This window comes from Pongo abelii, chromosome 4 (genome assembly GCF_028885655.2).
Source record: "Pongo abelii isolate AG06213 chromosome 4, NHGRI_mPonAbe1-v2.0_pri, whole genome shotgun sequence".
NCBI classification, from domain to species: Eukaryota; Metazoa; Chordata; class Mammalia; order Primates; family Hominidae; genus Pongo; species Pongo abelii.
In genome coordinates, this window is record NC_071989.2 from 63,752,526 (window position 1) to 63,764,938 (window position 12,413).

General features: G+C 39.3%; 1 long non-coding RNA gene across 1 annotated transcript; it reads right to left on the minus strand.

Moving 5' to 3' along the window:
• Positions 1 to 488: 488 nt before the first annotated feature.
• On the minus strand, positions 489 to 3,954 carry LOC129059398 (uncharacterized). The gene is made up of 2 exons (XR_008525260.1): positions 3,341 to 3,954; positions 489 to 1,827 (listed from the first exon to the last, which is right to left on the minus strand). It is a non-coding gene; the product is annotated as an uncharacterized LOC129059398 (long non-coding RNA).
• Between the last annotated feature and the right edge of the window lie 8,459 nt (positions 3,955 to 12,413).

Genomic DNA, 12,413 nt, shown 5'->3' on the forward strand with positions numbered 1-12,413 from the left:
TTGCTTTTTCCTGTCCCACAGCTCTGTTTCCATTTAGGGATTCCTGTGCAGCTGACTCTCACATCTACCTCCAGGGTGGAGCCTGTGACCATCTTTTGGTCATGTAATTGATTAGCTCAGCTTAGCCACCAGCCCCACCCTGAACCACACTGAGTCTCAGGACATTTTCCAGGAGTGCTGGGGCAAAGATACATTCTTTCTCATGGGATCTGAAAAAGGAAGCATGTTGCTCTGAGAGTTGCTTATGGCCATTTTGGGACTCTGAGCAGGGCCAGCCTTAGAATGCAGCCAATATCCCAGAAGGCAGGTGGAGAAATGGAAAAGAAACCCAATGGCTGAGCTGCTGGGAGGGCTGAGCTGCTGAGCTTGTCTTAGGCAAACCTTCCTTGAGAGTTTTCAGTCATGTGAGCCAATCAATTTCCTTCCTGGTTTGAGCCTGATTGAGCCAGATTTTCTGTTGCTTGCAATACAAGCATCTTACATATACATTTTGCAATAATGGTCAAATTTTTTGTTGTCTCTCTCCCTAGATTGTGAGCTCCTTGATCCCTAAGAGAAAATTGGTTGAAGGAATGAAAGGACAAAAAGATAAAAGGAAAAAGAAATCAGTTGCTCATGTGTGTTGAGGACTTGTTTAAGGCCATTACCATTTAATTAGCTATTCATTGCTCTTCCTGATTCATGGACATTCCAATTAAAAAACTGCATCCTTTGAGAAATCTTCAATACCAATATCCATGGTCAGGAACAGTGCTCATTTAGCAGAAAGGAGGTCAGCTCCACCAGAACTTACGACATCTGCAGAGCAAGGAATAACTCATAGAGAATCCTGCAGATGAACTTGCATTTCTTATCATGTGATAAACAAAGGAAATTTAATTTATCCATCGTAAATCAGGGTCTTGGAAATAAAGCACGGGGAAATGGATGTCTATAGGAGCCCTCTGCAGAAATGTTGCCCCTTGACTCCAAGCTCAGAGAGGCTTGTATTTGAAGATGTCAGCAGCCTCCTGCTCCACAAATGAATCATGAGAAGGAGGGAATGAAGGTGGTTGAAGTAGGTGTGGGGCTTTCATCCTCTACAGTATGCCTATCGTGAGTATCTGATGTTGTTATGTGCATTTATGTGTACTTACACACATGCACCCATCTAAAACAACATTTTCTGTTGGGAGTTTCAAAAGAAAAAAGTGAAGCTGTTACTGAAGCCCCAGGAGAAAAGATTTGCATAAATGGGGATGGATTTCTTGCAATCTCCCCTGTTGCTGCTTGTCCCAGTCCTTGCCCCACCCACCTACTACACACACAGGAACAGCTCTTCTCTGCAGGAAATGCTAGACAGGAGGAAGTGCCCTGGCCTTGACCTCTTGCTTTCACAGCATCACACGTCAGTGGTGGTAAGTGCCGTGGAGGAAGCATTGCATGCATAACTGAGTTAGCAAATAGGAAAGAGGGCTTTCAGAGAGTAGTGGGGAGAAGAGATTGGGTGGCAGAAAGTATTGCTGCAAGAACTAAGCTCTAGGCCTGGCACTGCCACCATATTTGAGCAAGTCCTTATGCTTCTCTACACCTTGATTTCTTCAATGGCAAACTGGGGAGGTTCTGGGTAACAAGATAAGGCACGATGGCTGCTACCACATGGAAATAAGAAGGAACACAAAAGCCATTTTTCTAGCTCCTCCAGGGTTTGTCCCACCACCACCACCAGCTACCAGGGAGACTGTGTCCTGAATTCCTTCTTTTTTTCCCATAGATGTTCAATAGCCTCCTCCACACTCAGAGTGTCTCATTTCCAGAAGGCTCATGACTCCTGCCATGCTGTCCCATCTGTGAATAGAGAAAAGGAACATTTACTTGGTACTCCAAAACTGTGGGGATCACAACGCAAAGACCACCTGAAAGAGTGTCACAAAGAAAAATACACCTGTAAAAGGCCACTAACCAGCTATCATCCTAGCAACAGCCACACACTCATTCATTCATTTACTTGTGCAACAAATATTTATGTCGAAGTTAATCACTTACTCAACAAATAATTATACTGCCAGGATCTGGAGGTACAAGAGTAAATAAAGTATAGAAATTCCTTTTTTGCTGTTTAGTTTAGTAGGAGATACAAGTAATAAAGCAACTTTAAAAGCATTATAATTAGATTGCCTTGGATAGAAAGTTATAGAGTACTATTATAGTGTACATCGTGGTGGGGGCAGTGAGTTGTTCCTAGTCTGTCCAAAGGAAGGTGGAAGGGCGAGCAGCAGAAGTGATCAGGGAAAGAAGAGGTGGGGTTGGGTCTACAGAGAATGTTCCAGGCAAGGAACAGCTGGGTGAGGCCTGAAGGTGAGAGTGAGAGAGGACAGGTGGGTTGCAACAGAGATTGCTTGAGGACAAGTGTGTGGAAGCGGGGAAGCCTGAATAAAGTGGTGGTAATAGGGTACTTCGGCAGATTCTTGGGCAAGAGCATGACCTTATAAATATACTTTAGGGGAAAAAAAAACAGTCTGTTTTCTATATTCAGCATGCATTGGAAGTGACAGAGAGCAGAGGTAGGGAGAAGGGCAAGGGGATTTTAGTAGTAATGAGGACAAAGACCAGAGTGCTATCCCTGAAAACAGAGAATAAAGAACAAGTAGAGCAAAGACATGGAATCAATCCAAATGCCCATCAATGACAGACTAGATAAAGAAAATGCGGGACATATTCACCATGGAATACTATGCAGCCACAAAAAGGAATGAGATCACGTCCATTGCAGGGACATGGATGGAGCTGCAAGCCATTATCCTCAGCAAACTAACGCAGGAACAGAAAATCAAACACCATATGTTCTCACTCGTAAGTGGGAGCTGAACAATGAGAACACCTGGACACAGGGAGGGGAACAACACACACTGGGGCCTGTTGGAGGGTGGGGTAGGGGGAGAGCATCAGGATAAATAGCCAATGCATGCGGGACTTAATACCTAGGTGATGGGTTGATCGTGCAGCAAACCACCACGGCACACGTTTACCTATGTGACAAACCTGCACATCCTGCACATGTACCCCAGAACTTAAAATAAAAATAAAAATTAATTAAACAAAAAAGAACAGACAACCAATAGGCTGTCTTTTAGCTTAGCCTATGCTGTACTAGGAGAGCCTGGGAGAGAACTCTGTTTAGAAATAAACAAGCCCAGGGATTGCCATCTATTTGCCCTATATTCACTTGGACTTATTTATCATAGTGCTTTTCCAAACTGTGTTCAAAACTCCCTGGAGTTTTCCAGAGGTGCTTTAGAGACCCAATTCAACCATGTTGACCTATTTTGGACAAACAAAGGCTTGAAAATCATCAGCATACCTTTTCACAGTGTACATGCTCTGTCCGAGGTCCGGTGCTCTTGGTGGTTATTAAAAGTGGATTTGTATATGTGTATCCCGACTGCCACGCACTCTCAGAAGTTCACTCTGTGCATCCCTTCAAGCTCCTCTTGAAGACAGGAATCTCTCTATTTCTGGTTGTTTTGCCTCTGCCATCTCTACATAAATCCAGACCCTACTCAAAAAGGAAGACGGTTTCTCAGCATTCCTCCCCATGTTCATTATCTGGCAGCTCTTCTCTGGAGGTTGGAAAGAATTAATCCATTATTGTTATCAACAGCAATCATGATAAGGCATGAAAATGAAGTGATGAGATCTTTTTTTCAGTCAAACCTCTTGAAGAGAAACAGAAAACAAAAACAGCATTTTGTCTTTGACTAGAATGATTATTTCTCAAAGGAAATAACTTCAGTCCCGTACTTTGTGGGAGGAAAGGCACAAGATGTGGAGGATGTTCAGGCACTGTGCCTGGCTCACAGACATTGTTCATAAATGTTTGGTTCATAGTTTCTTTTATTCATTCTATAAACATAAACTCTGATCTCTAGGAGGAGGATTTTATTTGCCTCTTGAACTATCTCTTGACAAAGCCAAGTCACCACACAAATGACGCAGGCGACTGCCAGCTGGTTTGCAAATTTCCTGAGTTGCCCAAGTACAGCACAGTGAGCATGAAAATCAAAGACTCTCAAACCTGGAAGGAACTTTTAAAAATGACCCAAGGTCAATTGCCCAGGAAAATCCCTGCCAAGTGCTGCAAGTTGAGGTTGGAAGTGTCCAGTCTCTCTGATGCAGCCAAGTTTGTCTTTGGACAACTCTGTTAGAAGGCTCTTCCTGATATTGAATTGCAGTCTATCACTTCATAGCTTTTCTTTATTCCTCCAATAAATCCTGTATGAGAGACTGGGAGGCAGAACAGAATCATTCTAATCCTCCTTCTTGGCAATCTGTTGAATATTGGAAGACAGGGGCCAAGTTCTCTGAGTCTTCTTTTCTCCAAGGCCTCTGTCTCCTAATCTTTCAAACATTTCCATGGGGTAAGATTTTCAAATTATCCTGGTCCTTTTCCCATTAAGAAGCTTTACTTTCCTACTCTTAAAATAGGCTGCCTAGAATAGAAATAATTCCATGTGACTTAACTAGTGCAGAAGGGAATAGACTCTGCTAAATCTGATTTCAGAGACTGCCGCTCACTAGCAGCATGGCTTTGGCAAGTTACTTCCCTTTCTAGGAAACATGGTTTAATATGTAGCCTCAAGTAAAGTGCCTACTATAGTGCCTGGCATAAAAGGGTGTCAATACCTGATACCTACCTATCAACTATTATTATTCTTCTGTCAATGCAGTTTCAGGTGGCACTAGACCTTAAGGTGATAACATCACACTACTGACTCCTAGGTTTTACCCACAAGTAAATTCAGAGTATTAAGTGGTTTTAATCCATGGCTCCCCCATCCTTTATGCACATTGTGTGTGTGTGTGTGTGTGCATGCGTGCATGTGTGTGTGTGCGCGCGCGTGTGTGTGTGTGCCTAAGAATCAAAATTTCCATTTATCTTATAAAATTGTATTTGTTCAATTCAGGTCATTGTTTAATGTGAGCAAATTTAATAAACAAGACTCTATCTTTTTATCTAAGTCTAAAACTAACAAAAATGCCCCCAAGTTCATGGTACAGAACCAAGCCTTGTTACCACTAGAAAACTTTCTTCAGGTTGATCCCTATCTACTAGCCATTATCTTTGAATAAATTAATTCGACCTGTAAATAATTCACTAAATTTCATTTTTATCTTGTGAATAATTTTTCCTCTAAAATAAAAGAATATCATAGCTTTGTCAAATGATTTGGGCAAGTCCAGAAAGACCAGAACTGCTGGATTTTCCTTCTCTACCAATCTAGTAAACTATCACAGTAGGAAACACATTCTTTGTGAACTCCTATAGCTTTCTCATGATCACAGTTTTCCTGCCTGGATGTTTATAACTTACCTTAATGCCACACTTGGGAACCTCAGTGAGAAACTTTTCTATTTCCTAAAATAATTTTACTCATGAATTAAGGTAATGCTAGCAGTTGAAGCAGATATATCCCCACGTTTTTGTGGCTTAACTCAGTAGAAGTTGTTTGTTTCTCATTCATATCAAGTCTGTAAGGGGTGTTCCTGATCTGCGGGCCATCGTCTCCCCAAGCAGTAATTCAAGGCTCCTTCCATTTTGCAGTTCTGGAATCTTCCTAATAAACCCAATACAAAGGATAATGCAGGATTAAATGGAAAATATTTCAGTAAAGAGAAGGAAGAGAATTTCAGACTGACAGAGAAATAAAGGAAAGACAAAAGCAGGGATGCAAAGAAGTATAGAGTACATGGCATTTAAACCAGGTGTGTGGGGAAGGCTTCTAGATAGGATCTGTGCCTTCAGGTGAGAGATGCAGATGATTTGTGTGTAAGGCAAGGAGGTAGCTGAGGAATATATACCCTGAACTCACTCTCCCCCTCCAGGGCTCCATATTGTCAAAACTGAACTAGTAGCCAGAGGGGAGGGAGTTCGCTGATGTGATACAGATTGGCCATCGGGACAGAAAACGGGGAGAAGAGTACATAATGGGTCTGAAAGGCAAACAAAAGATAGCAGCATTTTAGAGGTGAAAACAGCACACTCTGACCTGTGCTTTACAGAGATTAATATGGTAGCAGTGGGAATGAGGATGGGAGGGGGCAGATATCGGAGGCAGGAAGACCTTCAGGGAGGGAGGGCCAGGACAGAGGGGTAATCACAGGACTAGAGGAAAGAGTTGAAAACTGCAATCAGTGAATGGTTAGATATGAGACACATGAGGAGAGTTGAAGGGGACTCTCAGATCATGGTTTTGAAAGGCAAATGACAAGTTCATTTGGGGACATGTTGAGTATAATTTGTTTTGGGACATCCATATGGAGATATTCTGAGTCAACTTAGCCCCGGGGGAACTGATTTTGTCATCTGGCTCTGCTCCTTTCTGGAAAGCTCTCAAAAATACATGGATAGTTAGACCTGGTTCAAAGCAAAATCTTAGATGCCTATCTTAATCATCTTTCTCTTTAAAAAAATCTGGGGATAAAAAACATTTTATATGAATTCCATATCTTTAAAATTTTTTTATTTGATGCTATATTGCATTTGTTTACAGAAGATGCATGTTATGGATGAGTATAGGGTAACACGGGATACCTGAAATTTAAATTGAACGTAAAAGTGCATGCTGGATTATCTCCCAAAGGAAAGAAACTAAATTAGAGTTTGTATGTAAACTTTAGCCCTTGTCTCAAATGCATATTTTAAATCTCAAATCATCTCTCTTTAATTCCTTGTTTAAAAACATTAAAGTCAATAAAACAGTTCATGAAGCTCAGTTTCTTTCTTGTCAAATATTTGTCCAAAATTAAGACTACTTTGGCATAACAAACTCAATAATCAAACTTATTCTTGACTGAATATTGAAAATATAATTCTAAATTGAATACAAGTAAACAAGCCTGAAATTTACTATGGGTGGCAGTAATCCATGTGTAGCCTCACATTTCCATTCATTTAGAAAATATCTTTGTACTCAACTATCTACAATAATTATCTTTATTACTGTAATAAAGATAACCATCTAATTATCTAATTACCTTTCTAAGGGGATTTGGTGAATTTCAGGCTGAAACATTTTAAATAAAATTATGGCGGCTTTAAAATATTTCCATATTTACACATTGAAGTACAAATAGCTACTCTTGTATTAATAGACAGTATAGTATCAATGAATAAAGATCAGGAAAGCACTCCGAAAACAAGGCAAGATTTTGCAGACAAGATTTAGGATAGATTAGGCAGAAATAGTTAACCACGCATATGATGTCTCACAAGCCTAGCTGGTATCGTAAACACTTACTTTGATAACATTTGCAGTAGGTGAGTCACATTTTTAAAATGATTGACTTTTCAGGGTCCCCTGTAAATGGGAAAGTGTCCGATTCTTCTAAAAAGAACTTTCTCTCAAAATAAAAAAGTATGAAATAGTTTTTGGCTTTAGTTATTGCTGCCTTGATGATCAGTTACTCTAAATAAAATAGGATGGATTATCCTGCAGTAACAAACTAAATTCTCGGTAGCTTAAAACAGCAAAGTTCATTTCTCACTCAGGCCACATGTCCATTGCGCTTCAGCAGGAGCCTCTGCTCCACACAGGCACTCAGGGAGGTAGGCTGATGGGCCTCCACTAAATGAAACATTGCTGATCACAACGACAAGGGGAAAGGACCATGGCAAACTATCTCTGGCAAACCCTTAAAGGCTTCCACCTGGAAGAGATACATATGACTTCCATTTAAATGTCATTGGTTAAAGTAAATCATATGGCTATGTGTCTAACATCAGGAAGTCTGGGAAGAGTAATCCTACTAATGCCTAGAAGGTTATATTCCTGAAAATTTTCTTGTCAGGCAAATTTTCGGACAGCTGAATCTGTGTCAAGATGACCAAATGTACATTGATTCTAGCACTGTTTTCGTCTTCTAAATCCAGGAACTCCCAAATGCCAAGTTCAGTTCCCTCTAATTGCTTGATCTGGCAACTCACTTTTGAACCCCCAAACAAACTTTCAACAAAGGTTGGTGTGGCAGGCACTGGTACTCTTTTCACCAGTACAGTTGTTGTTATTCAGCACATGACTGTATTTCTAATTCTTTTTTTTTTTTTTTTTTTTTTGAGATAGAGTCTCGCTCTGTTGCCAGGCTGGAGTGCAGTGGCGCGATCTCGGCTCACTGCAACCTCTGCCTTCCAGGCTCAAGCAATTCTCCTGCCTTAGCCTCCTGGGTAACGGGGATTACAGGTGCCCGCCACCAGGCCCGGCTAATTTTGTGTATTTTTAGTAGAGAAGGGTTTCACCATGTTGGTCCCGTATTTAGAGGACAAAGACAGCACTAGAATCAAAGTACATTTGGTCATCTTGACACAGATTGAGCTGTCCTAAAATTTGCCTGACAAGAAAATTTTCAGGAATATAATCCTGATGGATGATGAGTGTGTGAATATCAGACAAGTCAGAATCAGGGAATATTTCTCTTCGGAAGAGTGATCTGCCTTCTGATCTCTCCTCACCAAAAAAGCTGCTCATTCTTGAACAGATCCAGCATTTTTGCTTTGGGAACGCCTCATATATTTGTAGCTTAGGGAAATACTTCCTGCCAAATGGCTTTAATTAAAAAGAAAAAAAAATCCTCCTTTCTTGGTATCATCTGTATTCAGTTGAGAGGAATAGTTTGGGAGAACATTAATCTAAACCGTTCTAATTTTCTTATTTTCCAACTCATTACTCTTTATTTTGGATCAACTGACTTTTACCCTTCCATTTTTACATTTTTTCCCTTAAGTGTCTCACAATGTTGATTCTTTGGATTTTGAAGAATGTAATAATTTGGCATTAAACACAGTGTCCCACATTGGATCCAACCACACACTGATTTCCCTGTCACTCTTATTTTTTGTTTGTTAAGTGTTTTCTGAAGCCAGGGGGGATGTTTATTTTAAAAACGCAATCTCCAGTATGGAGTAGTTTTTTCTGAATATTGAACAATCAAGAAATTTCTTTAAGCCATCCTATAATTAGAAAGCATCAGAGGTTGGAATGAACTTAAACTGAAATTTTCATTGAAGACAGACAAGATGAAAACTCAAATTGGCAAAGAGAAAAAGCTGGCTTTAGAGAAAAAGTTGGCCCCAAATCTTGATGGAGTGGCTCCATCCATCAACGGGCTCTGGAATTGCTGTGATTGCTGGATGTGTAGAGATTTTCTGGAGGACAGAAGTGAGAAAAGAAGGAACTAGCTAAGTCCTACTCACAGAGCTCCTCATTCTCCATTCCTAAAGAAAAATTATTTCAAAAGTTAGCATACCTTTTACCCAGTCAGCATGAGTACAAATAAAGGCCCATAGGCAAACTACCCATAGCTTGAGTTTTGTAAAGCAAATTAAAGTCTCATTTTTAAAAAAATTAATAAACTATTTTTAGAGCAGCGTTAGCTTCACAGTAAAATTGAGTGTAAAGTGCAGAGAGTTTGTACACCCCTGTCCCCACACATGCACAACCTCTCCCAATGTCAACATCACTCACCACAGTGGTACATTTGTTACACTGAAGAACCTACATTAATACATCATTACCACCCAAAGTCCGTAGTTTACATCAGGGTTCACTCTTGATGTTTTTACATTCTATGGGTTTGGACAGGTATAAAATGACATGTATCCACCATTGTAGTATCCTATAGAATAATTTCACTGCCCTAAAAAACCTCTGTACTCTTCCTATTCATCCTTCCTTCCACCTAAAACACCTTGCAACCTCTGATCTTTCATCATCTCCATAGTAGGAATCATGCAGCAGGCAGCATTTTTAAATTGATTTCTTTCATTTAGAAATATGCATTTAAATTTCCTCTGTGTTTTTATGGCTTGATAGCTCATTTCTTCTTAGTGCTAAATTATATTATGTTATCTGGATGTATGTTAGTTTATCCGTTCATCTACTGAAGGGCATCTTGGTTGTTTCCAAGTTTTGGCAATTATAAAAAGTTACAATAGATATCCATGGTAGATTTTTGAGTGGACATAAATTTTCAGCTCCTTTGGGTAAATATCAAGGAGCACGATTTATCAATCAAATGTAAGAATATGTTTAATTTTATAAGAAACTGCCAAGCTGTCTTCCAAATTGGCTATTCTATTTTGCATTCCCACCCACAGTGAAGGAGAGTTCCTGTTGCTCCTCAATCTTTTCAGCATTTGGTATTGTCAGTGTTTTAGATTCGGGTCAATCTAATAGGTGTGTAGTAATATCTCATTGTTGCTGTAATTTGCAATCCCCAAATGACATATGATGTTGAACATCTTTTCATATGCTAACTTGCCATCTGTATATCTTCTTTGGTGAGGTGTCCATTCAGATCTTTAGCCCATCTTTTAATTGGGTTGGTTGTTTTCTTATGCTTGAGTTTTAAGTGTTCCTTGTATATTTGGAATCACAATCCTTTATCAGATGTGTCTTTTGAAAATATTTTATCCCAGTTTGTGGCTTGACTTCTCATTCACTTGACATTGTCTTTCATAGTGCAAAAATTTTTAATTTTAATAAAGTCCAGCTTATCAATTATTTATTTCATGGAATCATGCCTTTGATATTATATCTAAAAAGGTATTGCCATACCCAGGGTCATCTAGGTTATTCCCTACTTTTTATCTTTTAGGAGTTTTATATATAATTTTGTGTTTTATGTTTAGGTTTATGATTAATTTTGAGCTACTTTTTTGTAAAGGGTATAAGGTTATGCCTAAATTCTTTTTTATTTTTGTTTTTCTGCACATGAATGTTTGGTTGTTTTGCCACCATTCTTGAAAAGACTATCTTTTCTTCATTCCTTTGTCTTTGTTCTTTTGTCACAGATCAGTTGACTATATTTATATTTATATTACTGAGCTCTCTATTCTGTTCCATTGATTATTTGTCTGTTCTTTTGCCAATACCACACTGTTTTAATTACTGTAGCTTTATCGTAAGTCTTGAAGTCATGTAGGGTCAGCCTTCCAACTTTGTTCTTCCCTTTCAGTTCTGAGTTGGCTATTCTGAGTATTTTGCCTCTCTATATAAACTTTAGAATCAATTTTTTAGAATCCACAGAATAGCTTGGAGGGATTTTGATTGGATTTGCTTTGAATCTACAGATCAAGTAAGGAAGAAATGACATCTTGGCAATATTGAATCTTTCTATCCATGAATATGGAACGTCTCTCTATCAGTTCTTTTAAAATTTTTTTCACCAGAGTTTTGTAGTTTTCCACATATAGATCTTATACATATTTTGTTAGATTTCTACCTAAGTATTTGATTTTGGGGGGTGTTCATATAAAAAGTGATGTGTTTTAAATTTCAAATTCCATTTGCTCATTGCTGGTATATAGAAAAACAATGGGCCTTGTATATTCCTCTTTCATCTAGCATGATAATCACTTGTGATAATCACTTAGTAGTTTCAGGATTTTTTTTGTCAACTCTTTTGGATTTTCTAAATAGATGATTTTGTCATCTGTGAAAAAAGAGTTTTATTTCTTCTAATCTGCATACATTTTATTTCCATTTCTTGCTGTACTGTATTAGTTAAGACTTTCAGTACAAATGTTGAACAGTGGTGGCAAAAGGAGACATTCTGATCTTGCTCCTGATTTAGTGAGAATGCTTCTAGTTTCTCCACTAAGTATGATGTTACCTGTAGGCTTTTTTAAAAAAAAAAAAAAAAACAGAGTCTCATTCTGTCACCCAGGTTGGAATGCAGTGGCATGATCACAGCTCGCTGCAGCCTCAACCTCCTGGGCTCAATAAATCCTCCCCTCTCAGCCTCCTGAGTAGCTGGAGGCTACAGGTGCACACTACAATGCTCAGCTAATTTTTCTATTTTTTTGTAGAGACAGGGTTCACTATGTGGCTCAGGTGGTCTTGAACTCCTAAGCTCAACCAACCCTCTTGCCTTGGCCTCCCAAAGTTTTGAGATTACAGGAATGAGCCACCATGCCTGGCCACTGTAGGCTTCCTGTAAATATTATTAATCAATGGAGAAAGCTTTCCTCTACCTAGTTTGCTGAAGGTTTTTATTATTATTGTACTTCAAGTTGTAGGATACATGTGCACAACGTGCAGGTTTGTTACATATGTATACATATGCCATGTTGGTGTGCTGCACCCATTAACTCGTCATTTAGTATTAGGTATATCTCCTAATGCTATCCCTCCCCTCTCCCCCCACCCCACAACAGTCCCCGGTGTGTGATGTTCCCCTTCCTGTATCCATGTGTTCTCATTGTTCAATTCCCACCTTTGAGTGAGAACATGCAGTGTTTGGTTTTTTGTCCTTGCGATAGTTTGCTGAGAATGATGGTTTCCAGCTTCATCCATGTCCCTACAAAGGACATGAACTCATCATTTTTTATGGCTGCATAGTATTCCATGGTGTATATGTGCCACATTTTTTTAATCCAG